Raw genomic sequence first — 12,410 nt, 5'->3', positions numbered from 1 at the left:
GACTTTTAACTTTTTTACTTTCCAACATGGTGCGCACCAAATGATGCAGCCTATTTGGTAATAGTACATCCTTCCTTTATTTTTACGACCCTATCCTGTTTAAACATTCAGGGCCATGGAGTGTGCTTGATGCCAGTGAGACTCCGACTAACACTCAAGGAAACTCATGACGCATAACAACGGTGAGTGCTTGTTGAATTTTGATATATAGCTGTATTCTTGCTCGTTTCGGGAGAATACTCTCACCGGCTGTTTCAGCACTAAGAGCACTTGCTAACCTGAATAAAAAGAAATATGAACATTTTAAGTTCGAGTACACGCTACTCCCAGTAAGCTGTCAGTGACACTTGGGCACTTTTTATGAGATAACCACATTTAACCATCTTCCAAAAATATTGTTTTCTGTGGCCACATTTTAAAACCTCACAAAGAATGTTGGGGGTAGTGAGTAAAACAGACCTGGGGCATGTGGTCAAAAACTTGCAGCTTGTTTCCTACACAATATACCACAAGCTGGGTTATGACTTGCTAACACACACGTTTCAATCACCTTGGACGGAGTATAAAGATTATTTAACTGTCATGTTCTCATACCCCTTTCCTATACAGCACACCGTGTATTCATTTGCAGGACGATTTGCCCTGAAAAAAGAGTACGTCCACAAATGCATTGGGATGGTAAAATTTGCTTTCATGTACATGGGATCAATAACCCAACAGTGGAATAAGGATATGTGATCGCATTATACACATCAAATAAATATATATATTACACATGATTATCAGATAAAAGCGGTGATTTATCAGTAAAGGATATACACAGTTTTGCTTTAAACATATCATCCAGATGAAAGGTCTCTATAAAGATACTTCAAAGTAGTGCACGGAGGAGACATTGCTCAGTGCTGTGGCAGTGCAATCAGTACACTGTAACCACGCCTTTGTCCAGAAGACAAGATGCCCTCATGCACCGAAGTGAGAGACAAGAGGATTACACTGACCAGAGACACATTACACAAGGAGTGCATTGTCTACCCACATCATATGTTTATACTCTCCGGCATGCCACAGACCTGCAACTCCGACATTCCATGGCTCTTGCACTTCTATATGTGACACATTAGATGGAGGACATGTCCGCCCATCAAAAGCATTGGTTTGATGCCTCTCTTACTGTTGCCATCCGTTGTATACTGGGGCATTAGAAATCCTACACCCCACCAACTGTGGAAGAATGGGCCACAGAGCTATCAGATACTTTTATACATGAGAAGGTGATCTACAAATTAAATGCCCAGATGAATGTATTCAATAAGGTACGGCAACTCTTTCTATCCTAAGCTATATCAAGATACATGTTAATGACGTGCAGTGGGCACTTTAAGACTTTAGACAGTGTGATTCACATCTGGGTAGAATATGGGTCATCTGACCATCTGTATATACAGTACATTTTCCTGTGATATTAGTTGTTAACAAGAGTTATTTGATCATGGCTCATATTGTCCTCAAAGTGTACATGCATGATACCCCCTTTGATTGTTCAGATAAATTATATAAAAAACAAATACCTACATCAAACGCTGACCCAAAGTACCAAGCATTCCCCAAAGCAATTTGTCACCAAAAATGTAAAACAACTCCTGAAATGTTAAATAAAAATAAATAAAAACAAATATATATTAATCTCTGTCAGACCGAACAGCCTTAGGGTGGTCACCCCTAACTGCCTGCCTCCCTCCACTTTTTGGACACTGTTTTTGCTGGCTTTTAGACTCTGTGCACTTTACCACTGCTAACCAGTGCTAAAGTGCATATGCTCTCTCCCTTAAAACATGGAAACCTTGAATCATACCTAATTGGACTATTTAATCTACTTATAAGTCCCTAGTAATGTGCACTCTATGTGCCTAGGGCCTGTAGATTAAATGCTACTAGTGGGCCTGCAGCAGTGGTTGTGCCACCCACTTAAGTAGGCCCTTCTCCTTGTCTCAGGCCTGCCATTGCAAGGCCTGTGTGTGCAGTTTCACTGTCACCTCGACTTGGCATTTAAAAGTACTTGCCAAGCCTAAACCTCCCCTTTCTCCACATATACGTCACCTCTAATGTGTGCCCTAGGTAACCCCTAGAGCAGGGTGCTGTGTGGGTGAAAGGCAGGACATGTACCTGTGTAGTTTACATGTCCTGATAGTGTAAAACTCCTAAATTCGTTTTTGCACTACTGTGAGGCCTGCTCCCTTCATAGGCTAACATTGGGGCTGCCCTCATACAGTATTGAAGTGGTAGCTGCTGATCTGAAAGGAGTAGGAAGGTCATATTTAGTATGGCCAGAATGGTAATATAAAATCCTGCTGACTGGTGAAGTTGGATTTAATATTACTATTCTAGAAATGCCACTTTTATAAAGTGAGCATTTCTTGCACTTAAATCTTTCTGTGCCTTACAATCCATGTCTGGCTGGGCTTAGTTGACAGCTCCTTGTGCATTCACTCAGACACACCCCAAACACAGGGTACTCAGCCTCACTTGCATACATCTGCATTTTGAATGCGTCTTCCTGGGCTGGGAGGGTGGAGGGCCTGCTCTCACACAAAGGACTGCCACACCCCCTACTGGGACCCTGGCAGACAGGATTGAACTGAAAGGGGACCTGGTGCACTTCTTAGCCACTCTTTGAAGTCCCAACCACTTCAAAGGCACATTTTGGTATAAAACAGGGCCTCTGCCCTACCTTATCAGACACTTGCTGGAGAAGAAACCTGAACCAGAACCTGCATCCTGCCAAGAAGAACTGCCTGGCTGCCTAAAGGACTCACCTGACTGCTTTCTACAAAGGACTGCTGCCTTGCTGTTGCCCTGCTGCCTTGCTGAACTCTTATCTGGCTGTGAAAGTGCTCTCCAAGGGCTTGGATAGAGCTTGCCTCCTGTTCCCTGAAGTCTCAGGACCAAAAAGACTTCTCTTTTTCACTTGGACACTTCGTGCGCCGAAATTTTCGACGCACAGCTTGTTCTGCGGCGAGAAAAACGCCGCACACCGAAGCTGATCGACGCGACGCCTTCGGGACGACCGTAACTTCGATGCACGGCCTCGCAAGGACAACGCCGCCCAACCTCCAGAGGAGAAATCGATGCGCCGCCTGCCGTGAGAGCGAAACTTCGACGCGCAGCCCCGCAGAACGACGCGCAGCCGGAAAACAAAGCAGGAGAATCCACGCACAGACCCGGGACATCTGGTAATCCCCGCGATCCACAGAAAGAGACTGTCCGCGCGCCGGAAAACGACACACGACTTCCCCGCGTGAAAAATAACGACGCAAGTCCGTGTGTGCTGGGGAGAAATCGACACACACACCATTTTTCCACGTATCTCTTCTTCTGTGGCCCTCTGAGGAGATTTTCCACTCCAAACCAGGTACTTTGTGCTCGAAAGAGACTTTGTTTGCTTTTTAAAGACTTAAGACACTTTATATCACTTTTCAGTGATATCTCTACAAATTCACATTGCAACTTTATTCGGTTTGACCTACAATTATCCTGATAAATATTATATATTTTTCTAAACACTGTGTGGTGTATTTTTGGTGGTGCTATATGGTGTTATTGTACGATTTATTGCACAAATACTTTACACATTACCTTCTAAGTTAAGCCTGACTGCTCGTGCCAAGCTACCAGAGGGTGGGCACAGGATAATCTTGGATTGTGTGTGACTTACCCTGACTAGAGTGAGGGCTTTTGCTTGGTCAGAGGGTAACCTGACTGCCAACCAAAAACCCCATTTCTAACATTGGTGATCAGCGGTGAGGATAGGACTTGTGTTTGTGCAGTGACATACAGTAGCTAAGTATTTCACTACCTACCCACAGTTGAAGGTCAACTTGATAGTAGAGATAAAAATCAAGTTGACCTTCAACTGTGGGTAGGTAGTGAAATACATAGCTACTGTATGTCACTGCACAAACACAAGTCCTATCCCACCGCTGCCACCAATGTTAGAAAACCTGGAAGAAAATTAGTTGTGACAAATCTGGTTAATATGGAATTTCTTGAATGCCCAACTGCAAGTGCTGCCTAGCCTTCCAGCTTTTAACTGAAAGTCTCCAACTTGAATGAGACAGCACCTATTTCACCTGTTTTACTGAGGCCATGTCTCCATGTACATGACTGACCAGCATCTAGGAGGATATAATCTCCACATATAAGATGTAAAATACACATGATTCACCCTCCATAATATAGATCCCTGCAGTCCCCTGCCACAGGCTACCCTGTGTCAAACTGCCCCTGTGAGTGGATAATAATTATGTGGTGTGGAGAGTCAATGCTTGCTGAAGGTTGGGTCTTTCTGGATCCGAGGCACTGACTCCAAGTCTTCATGGGATACATGAGTGTGTACAGAATATGTGAAGTCCTAAGCAGCGCATGATGGGGCACATGTTATATTTTATTCACTGAGTTAACTAGTGTATTTCAGTGGTTTAGTTTTTTTTAATGTTAGCTTGTGTCTCACTGTAACACCTAACAATAATGTCAATTTTAATATCGATTGTTTTCTTTTTTTTTTGTTACCTAGGACACAGGTACTAATATCCCACATCCTTAAAATGGTGGCTGCAACATTACTACTTACTATTTTAATATTTTACAATTAACATCTCAATGCTCATTTAATTTGTCTTGTTTCTAAGGAAAGGCTTTAAAATGAACAGCTCCCACACCAACTAGAAAGTGTTTAGGAGTGCCTCACTTTTGTCTTGAATACAAAATGTGCATGTTCTAAGTGTTCATTATAATTCTGTGATGATAATTCAGCTGATTATGAAGGAGTTAACTGACATACTGCTGCTGGTGTTGGAAGTACATTTTTCATTGTACATGACAGAGGGGGTCATTACGACCTCGGCGGTCTTTTGAAAAGACCGGCGAGGTCGCGGGAGACAGAATACCGCCATTGCTGGCGGTATTCCTGTCTCCCTATTATGAAATTTCCGCTGGCCCAGCGGAAATGTCACATCAACATTGCAGCCGGCTCATAATAGAGCCGGCGGCAATGCTGATGTGCAGCGGGTGCAGTAGCACCCGTCGCGCATTTCACTGCCCGAAATTCGGGCAGTGAAATGCGCGACGGGGCTATGCCTGGGGGCCCCTGCACTGCCCATGCCAAGTGCATGGGCAGTGCAGTGGCCCCTAGGGGCACCCCAAGTCCCCTTACCGCCGGCCTTTCAATGGCAGTGTGTACCGCCACGGACAGGCCGGCGGTCGGGGACTCATAATCCCCAGGGCAGCGGTGCTTGCACCACTGCCCTGGGGATTATGACCGCCAGGCGGAATCGTGGTGGGAAAATGGAGGGGCCGGCGGTATGGCCGTGGCAATTCTGCCATGGTCATAATTGCTGGCGGAACACCGCCAGCCTGTTGGCAGTGTTATCGCCAACATACTGCCGGCCGCCAGGGTCGTAATGACCCCCAGAATGTCTTACTGAAATGACCGAAGAAGATAGTTGAGGAACTCAGAAAATGTGTACTCATTTTAGCTTTGTAGAACACTAACCATAATTTCTATGACAAAAAGAAACACCTCACTTTGGTAATTTCTAAAGAAAATGCATTTCGTTTTGTAGCTTTCATTGCATCAAGATGGTGTTGAGGTATGCCACACTTTTCTCATAAATACAGAATGTTAGTGTTCTAGTTCTTCTGTGTTGGAGCTGCAGTTAAATATTAGAGGATCAACTATTAGACTGTTGCTGCTGCTGTTGGAAGTACATATTTTAATCAGGATATCAGACTTTGTTCTCACATCATGGAGGAAGATAGTGTAAGCCTATACAAACTGTGTTCTCATTTTAGCTTCTGGAACACCTTCCATAACCTCTATGAGAAAATCGCGAGAGAAAACAGTTTTCGTATAAACATTGCTCATCAAATTCCATTACGGTGTTAGCATTTTCCACAGGGTAAAATCACCTAACACTTACCAGAATTTCCAACATGAGATTAATACCACCAATAAATGATTTATATTGTGACTAAATCTATTATCATCCCTTATATCTGGTCCTTTTTGTTACCCTCAAAACCTAGTTTTCACTACAATGTATTTAAAGGCTGCCATAACATGGTGTCCAGGTTGTGGCCAATCAAACATGGGGAGTCCCTGGGACTGCCTTCAAACAACATGAGCAATATGTTGTGGTAGCCAATACAGGAGTATCCCTCCCTTTAAACCAGCCACTCAGAATATCTGGACACTAATACTAGATATCACTAACTCTATAACTCTTTCCTGCCCAACAAGCCAATCTTTAAAAAAAAATTTTTTTTTTAAATGACTGAGCGATTTATACTAAATCATTAGATTACACTTTCTAAGTAAAGTTATTTGGTACAATTTAATTCAGCTTTTTTTTCTTTATTGGAGTGCAAGTTTCCTATGAGAATTAACATGGGCAATTGCACTTTTGGGACCCCCCACCTTTTCTTCACCCTGCTTGAGAGATCAGGACATAACCTTCCATGAATTACCTGGGGATGGAAGAACTTCTATTGTAAAGTTCTGTGCAGATTTGTCAAACAGTGCCAGTTATCAGCGCACAAAAAAACGATCTTCCTATGGGAACTCTGACCACTATACCTATACAGTGGTGACATCTGCAATAAATATCTATTTTTATCTCTTTCTCTCTCCCTCTCCCTCTGAACATATATTCACAAAAAAACAAAGGTTACAGGGATGGTATATGTTGGACTTTTTGCCTTACGCAAGGTCATCCCCAGTCTTTTTGCCTCCTTCCTCCTGGTTTTTCTGACCTCTCGCTGTTGGCTCTAGGACTCTGAGCACTTTATCACTGCTGACCAGTGCTAAAGTGCAGGTGCTCTCCCATCTAAAGTTGGTATGATTGGCTTATACCTAATTGGCATATTTAATTTACCTATAAGTCCCTTGTACAGTGGTATCTGTATACCCAGGGCCTGTAAATTAAATACTACTAGTGGGCCTGCAGCGCTGCTTGCGCCACCCACTGAAGTAGACTTTCAAACCTGTCTCAGGCCTGCTAGCGCAGGGCCTGTGTGCGCAGTTTTCTGCCACAGGGACCTGGCATCTAAATGTACTTGCCAGGCCCAGAACTCCCCTTTTACTACATGTAAGTCACCCCTATGGGCAGGGTGCCATGTATGTAGAAAGGCAGGACATGTGCCATATTGCATGGCCTGTCCTAGTAGTGACAAACAGCCTAACTTAGCGTCTCACTGCTGTGAGTGCTGCCTTCTCATAGGATTGCATTAGAAATGCCCTGCCTTATGTGTAAGGGGTATTGTCTGATTTATGAGGGGTAGCGTAGGCGTGTTTGGTATGGTTGTGAGTGACTCTTGGAATCATCTTGGAACTGGACACCAAAGGCTGAAAGGACTCTCCAGGAACCGCCATGGGCTGCTGCTGCTGTGCTGACCTGTGACCTGCCTGGTCACTGTGAAGGACTTGCCACTTGCTGCCTTTCCCTTGTGCTGGCCTGTGGCTGGGCCCTCCACCTGAGGACCTTGTCTTAAGATTCTGCTCCCCAGGGGCAGGGTGCTGAGGCCCCTGACCCCTGCATCCATTTCTTCACGAGGGGTGCTTCTCCGTGGTTGCGGCTGCCATAGCACTGATTGCCGCGCGCTTATGGAGCCTTGGGAGCTCATAGGCTCCTTGCTGCATTGTGCTCCTTTAAATAAGATCACCGCAGCGGCCCGGGAAGCTGGAAGAACACTCGCGCACCGCATCGGGTGCAGGCGAGTGTCTGCTCGGCCCCAGGAGGGGTCCGATCTTCTTGTGGCTTCACGGCAGGACCAGGGGAAGGCACGGGGAGTGCCCCCTTCCCCCTGGCCTCTGCGTTAGGAGCAGGATACTCCTTTTGTGCTCCTTTTCTGCTGTTAGGTAAAACGGGCATTATTGTGGGCTCCCCCCCTTGGTGGAAGGGCCAGTGGAGGCCCGGGGGGCCCACCAGAGATCCCGGGTCCCGGGAGGGGCCTGTCATTAAACCGGAGGGGTGCATGGTGCCTCCCTCCTGCCCTAAGTTGTTTTTGCTGGCTTTGGCCCCCCTCGTGAGGGCCGGTTGAGGCCCTGGGACCCCCCAGTAATCACGGTCCCCGGAGGGGCCTGTCTATAAAAGAGAGGAGGTGTATGTCGCCCTCCTCTGACCCCAGAGTATAAGGGAGGCCCCCGTTTTGCGCATAGGAGCGCCGGGGGCCCCATTGTTTGCCTTCTAGGCACTGGAGGTGCGTTCATCCTACCAGGTACTGTTTAAAGGACCAATATAGTTGCAATCCAAAGTTCTTTCTACAGACCTTTGTTTGATTCATATATTACCTACCTGCGTTTGATGTTTTTACATATGTGTATGCAAATGTTCCTTTTATGGACATGCTTGCTAATATGTTTTTCTAACTTGCCATATGTTTTCTAATGTTCCTACTATGGGCATTTTATGATATTCTTATGACAAGTGCTGTGATGTAATAACGCGTTTTCCTGACTACTGCTTATGTTGCAGAATACTGAGTAACCTGTGTGTTATGTGTGACTACTGCTAGGTTGCAGAGTAACTAATGTGTAACGTTCTGACAACTGCTAAGGTAGCAGGATAGTACTGATATGTGATGTTTGGTCTGATAATTGCCTTGTGTACAATACAGTATATTTTCATATAATCTGGTGTTGTGTTTCCTTTGTGGTGGGGATATTGTGTCACGTGTGTTGGGTGTGTTGTGCAAACGCTTTACACATTGCCTCTGGGTTAAGCCTGACTGCTCGTGCCAAGCTACCAAGGGGGTGAGGAGGGGTTATCTTGGACGTGTAACTCCCTTGCTCTGACTAGAGTGGGTAAGTTCTGCCTGGCTGAGGTGCATACCCTGGCCAACCAGAAACCCTATTTCTAACAGTGTAGTTAAAATCTAAATTGATACGCACAAAAATATCTCTCACTAGAGATAGATAGATAGATAGATAGGTAGATAGATAGATAGATAGATAGATAGATAGATAGATAGATAGATAGATAGATAGATAGATAGATAGATAGATGTTACAGGGTTGCCATAGAATATCAGCTGTTACAGTTATCATGATTTCAAGTATATCTCGTGCCTTAAGGTAACTATAACTTGCACCCCGATATGTACAGTTTTCAGATCAATAATTTTACTGCAAATGTTGCAATCATATCATCAATTATATAATGGAAGATGCAATTACCGATGTAATATGTGGGTTAATTAGAAGTATATGCCAAAGGCATGAGTTATAGTTGCCAAAGGGAACAAGTTATAATTACTTTTAACTATAACAGCTGGATTTCTACGATTTTGTATGTGTCAATTCTGATTCTAACTATAATGTCCCTGTAAAGTTTGTTTTTTTAGTGAATTTCTAAGGTTTTTTAAATGCTAATTCCTAACTATAACGTGCCTATAATCTTTGTTTTTTTCAGGGAATTTCTATCTTTTTTTAGCACAGCTGGGGTTTGGCTGCAGTGCCTGGCCTGCAGTCAGGCCCCGCAGCCAACACCACTGCATGCATCCACCCCCACTCCATATGGGTAAAGCAAAGAGAAAGCCTTCAAAAAATGGGAGAAAAGCAAGAAGAATGCAGTGAAAACTAGGTAAAAGCAAAGAGAAGGTACACAAAAACAAGGGAAAAAGCAAAGAGAAAATGTTGAAAATGAGTGAAGAGCAAGGAGAAGGCATGCAAAAATGGGTGAAAAAAGCAGGAAGAAAGCACTGAAAGCTTGGGAAAAGCAAACAGAAGGCACACAAAAAAACAGGAGAAAAAGCCAGGAGAAAGAAGTGGAAATCAGGGTAAAGTAAGGAGAAGGCATACAAACAAACAATGTAAAAAGTAAGTGGGCATGGAAAGAGCTGAAAACTCAGCTTTCAGCAAGCAGTATTAGTAGGACTGCTCCCATTTGCGGGAACCAGAGTGTTTGCTTTTGCTTGGCGGGAACCAAACAAAAGCAAATAGCTACCTCATGAGGCTGTGCACCTTGGGAAGTAGCAGAAGCCGGCCCAGGGGAGTGGAGGTCCCTAGGGATATGTATGACCTTCTTTCAATTAGGCCACAGAAAGGTGGTGGTTCCTGAGGAGAGGGGTCCACAACGGAGACCCACTTCATTACATATTGTAGTCCCAGGGAAGTGACAGTCCCCAGGGCTCAGGGTGGTCCAAGCGGCGACCACAAATTAACTTATGATATTTGGCCCGGGGATGTGGTTTTCCAGGGCCCAGAGAGATGGTGGTCTGGGGCTTGGGGTGGTTTGCATGGCCCCCATTCATTTTGCTTTATGTGGCCTGGGGAGGTTGTGGTCTCTGGGGAGCGGGGGTCTGAACAGCCCCCTCCACATTATAATACTGTAGCATGGAGATGGTGGTCCACGGGTGCTCTGATAAGCCCTAGGATGAGGGCCCTTGCACCGTGTCCTAGATTTTGGATATCCCCGAGGAGGTATTGATCCCCGTGGCTGGGACCCCTTTTTAAAAAAAAAATTGTGCTCTGGGGGTTGGTGATCCCCAGGACAGCGGGGGCTGCACAGCCCCTGCAAAATAATTACATTGTTCCCCGGGTTGGTGGTCCCCAGGTCAGCGGGAGGGGACATGCGTCTCCTGCACTTTTAATCACAGCCCTGAGTAGGTAGTAGTCCCCAGGGCAGCATAGAGGGGGGCATGCAGCCCCCTAATATTATTACAGCAATGCCCTGGGCAGGTAGTGGTCCCAGGGGCAGTAGTGTGGGGCATGTGCCCACCTCAATATTTAATCAAAGCCCTGGGGAGGTGGTGGTCTCCAGAGCAGCAGGGGGCACTGCCCGTCATTATTATTGTGGTAATGCCCTGGGACTTGGTGGTCCCCGGGCAGCAGGGGGGCACTTGGCTCCCGCATATTTCATCAAAGCCCTTGGGAGGTGGTGGACCCCAGGGCAGCGGGGGACATGTGCCCCCGCATATCAACCATAAGCCCTGGGGAGTCAGCTGTCCCAGAGTAGTGGGAGGGGTCCAGGAGGTCCCCCCACTTTTTTTAAACAAATGCCCCCAGTACTTGGCCCACTCTAGGGCTTTATAATTATAAAGCACGGGAGCCTGCGCTTCATTTTTTATTTTATTTTTTTGACAGATTTGCAGATCCCCTTCGACTCCATCCATAAAATAAAAAAAAAAGCTTTTTAGCCCTGGGGATGGGTTCCTTTTGGACCCCACCACAAGAGCTAAGGGGTCTGGGTGCTTGTACTGTGGCCCCTTTTCTATATTTTTTACTTATTTTTAAGCCAAGTCCCAAGACGTCTCACATCACTTCAACGGCTTCTGTTGTTGAAGTGTTCTCAGCAAATCAGATCTCAGCACGAGATCGGAAGGGAGCACAAATCCTTTGTGTCCATATATATAAAAAATTTCACAAAAACAAAAACTCTTTCTGGACCAGATCCTTCCTTTCTGCCAAATTTGGTGTAATTCCATCCAGCAGTTTCAGTGCTATCGCTTTTCAAAATCCCTATTGAAAAATGAATGAGGAAAATGTGTTTGGGAACCCCCTCTTTTTCTCGCACCCCCGGACGGATCACCCCAAAACTTTTCTGGCAGCAGCTGACTGGCAATTTTTTGGGGAAAGTTTCATAAAGATCTGAAAAGCGGTGCCAAAGATTTAGGCAAGTAAAAAGATGCTTTTTATAAAGAAACTAGGTCCTAACTATAACTACCTAGTTATAGTTATGCATATATGTAGTATGCATATATGTGTGTGTGCTGCGCCATGCCCAGGTGATTTCCAGAAACATTTCAAATGTTTTCACCTTCGTTTAATTATTGAAAGATCAATAAATAATTACCTGTTTCATTTTATTTTAGATGACATGGGGGGCTGCTTCTGGTAATCAAATACGGGTAATCTCATCATAGATAATGCTTACTTAGTTTTATTCCTTTTAAATACACTCTCTCGAACCCCCGCGCACATGTCTTCCTCCTCCCTGGCTTTGCTCTTTCTCTGTACTTCTTTTCTTAGACATATTATTACTGTCACGCTGCCTAACCATACATGCAACGCCCACTATTTCCTTTAACATGCTTTCTGGTTGCTGATCTTACCTTCATGATTAATTGACCCTCAAATATGCGAAATCAAAAATCACGCAAACTGTCCTTAATGAGGGCTGGAGCTTCCTCCTCAACATCTGGTGTCATTCTCCAAAACATTTGAACTTTGGTCTCACCCCAGCACTCAACAAGAGAACAGCGCATTCCTACCGGATCCCCAGGGGATCAGATACAAATCTTCCTATTCACAGAGTGCTCTCGTAGCAGGAATTGCTTCCCTAGAAAGGATTATGTCTTTAGAGCTGTAGTTCCTGGAGGAGGATTCGACTTAGATTGAATGACAGGAAGCCTGT

This window comes from Pleurodeles waltl, chromosome 7, assembly GCF_031143425.1.
Source record: "Pleurodeles waltl isolate 20211129_DDA chromosome 7, aPleWal1.hap1.20221129, whole genome shotgun sequence".
Lineage (NCBI taxonomy): Eukaryota > Metazoa > Chordata > Amphibia > Caudata > Salamandridae > Pleurodeles > Pleurodeles waltl.
This window is presented reverse-complemented; position numbering follows the sequence as displayed.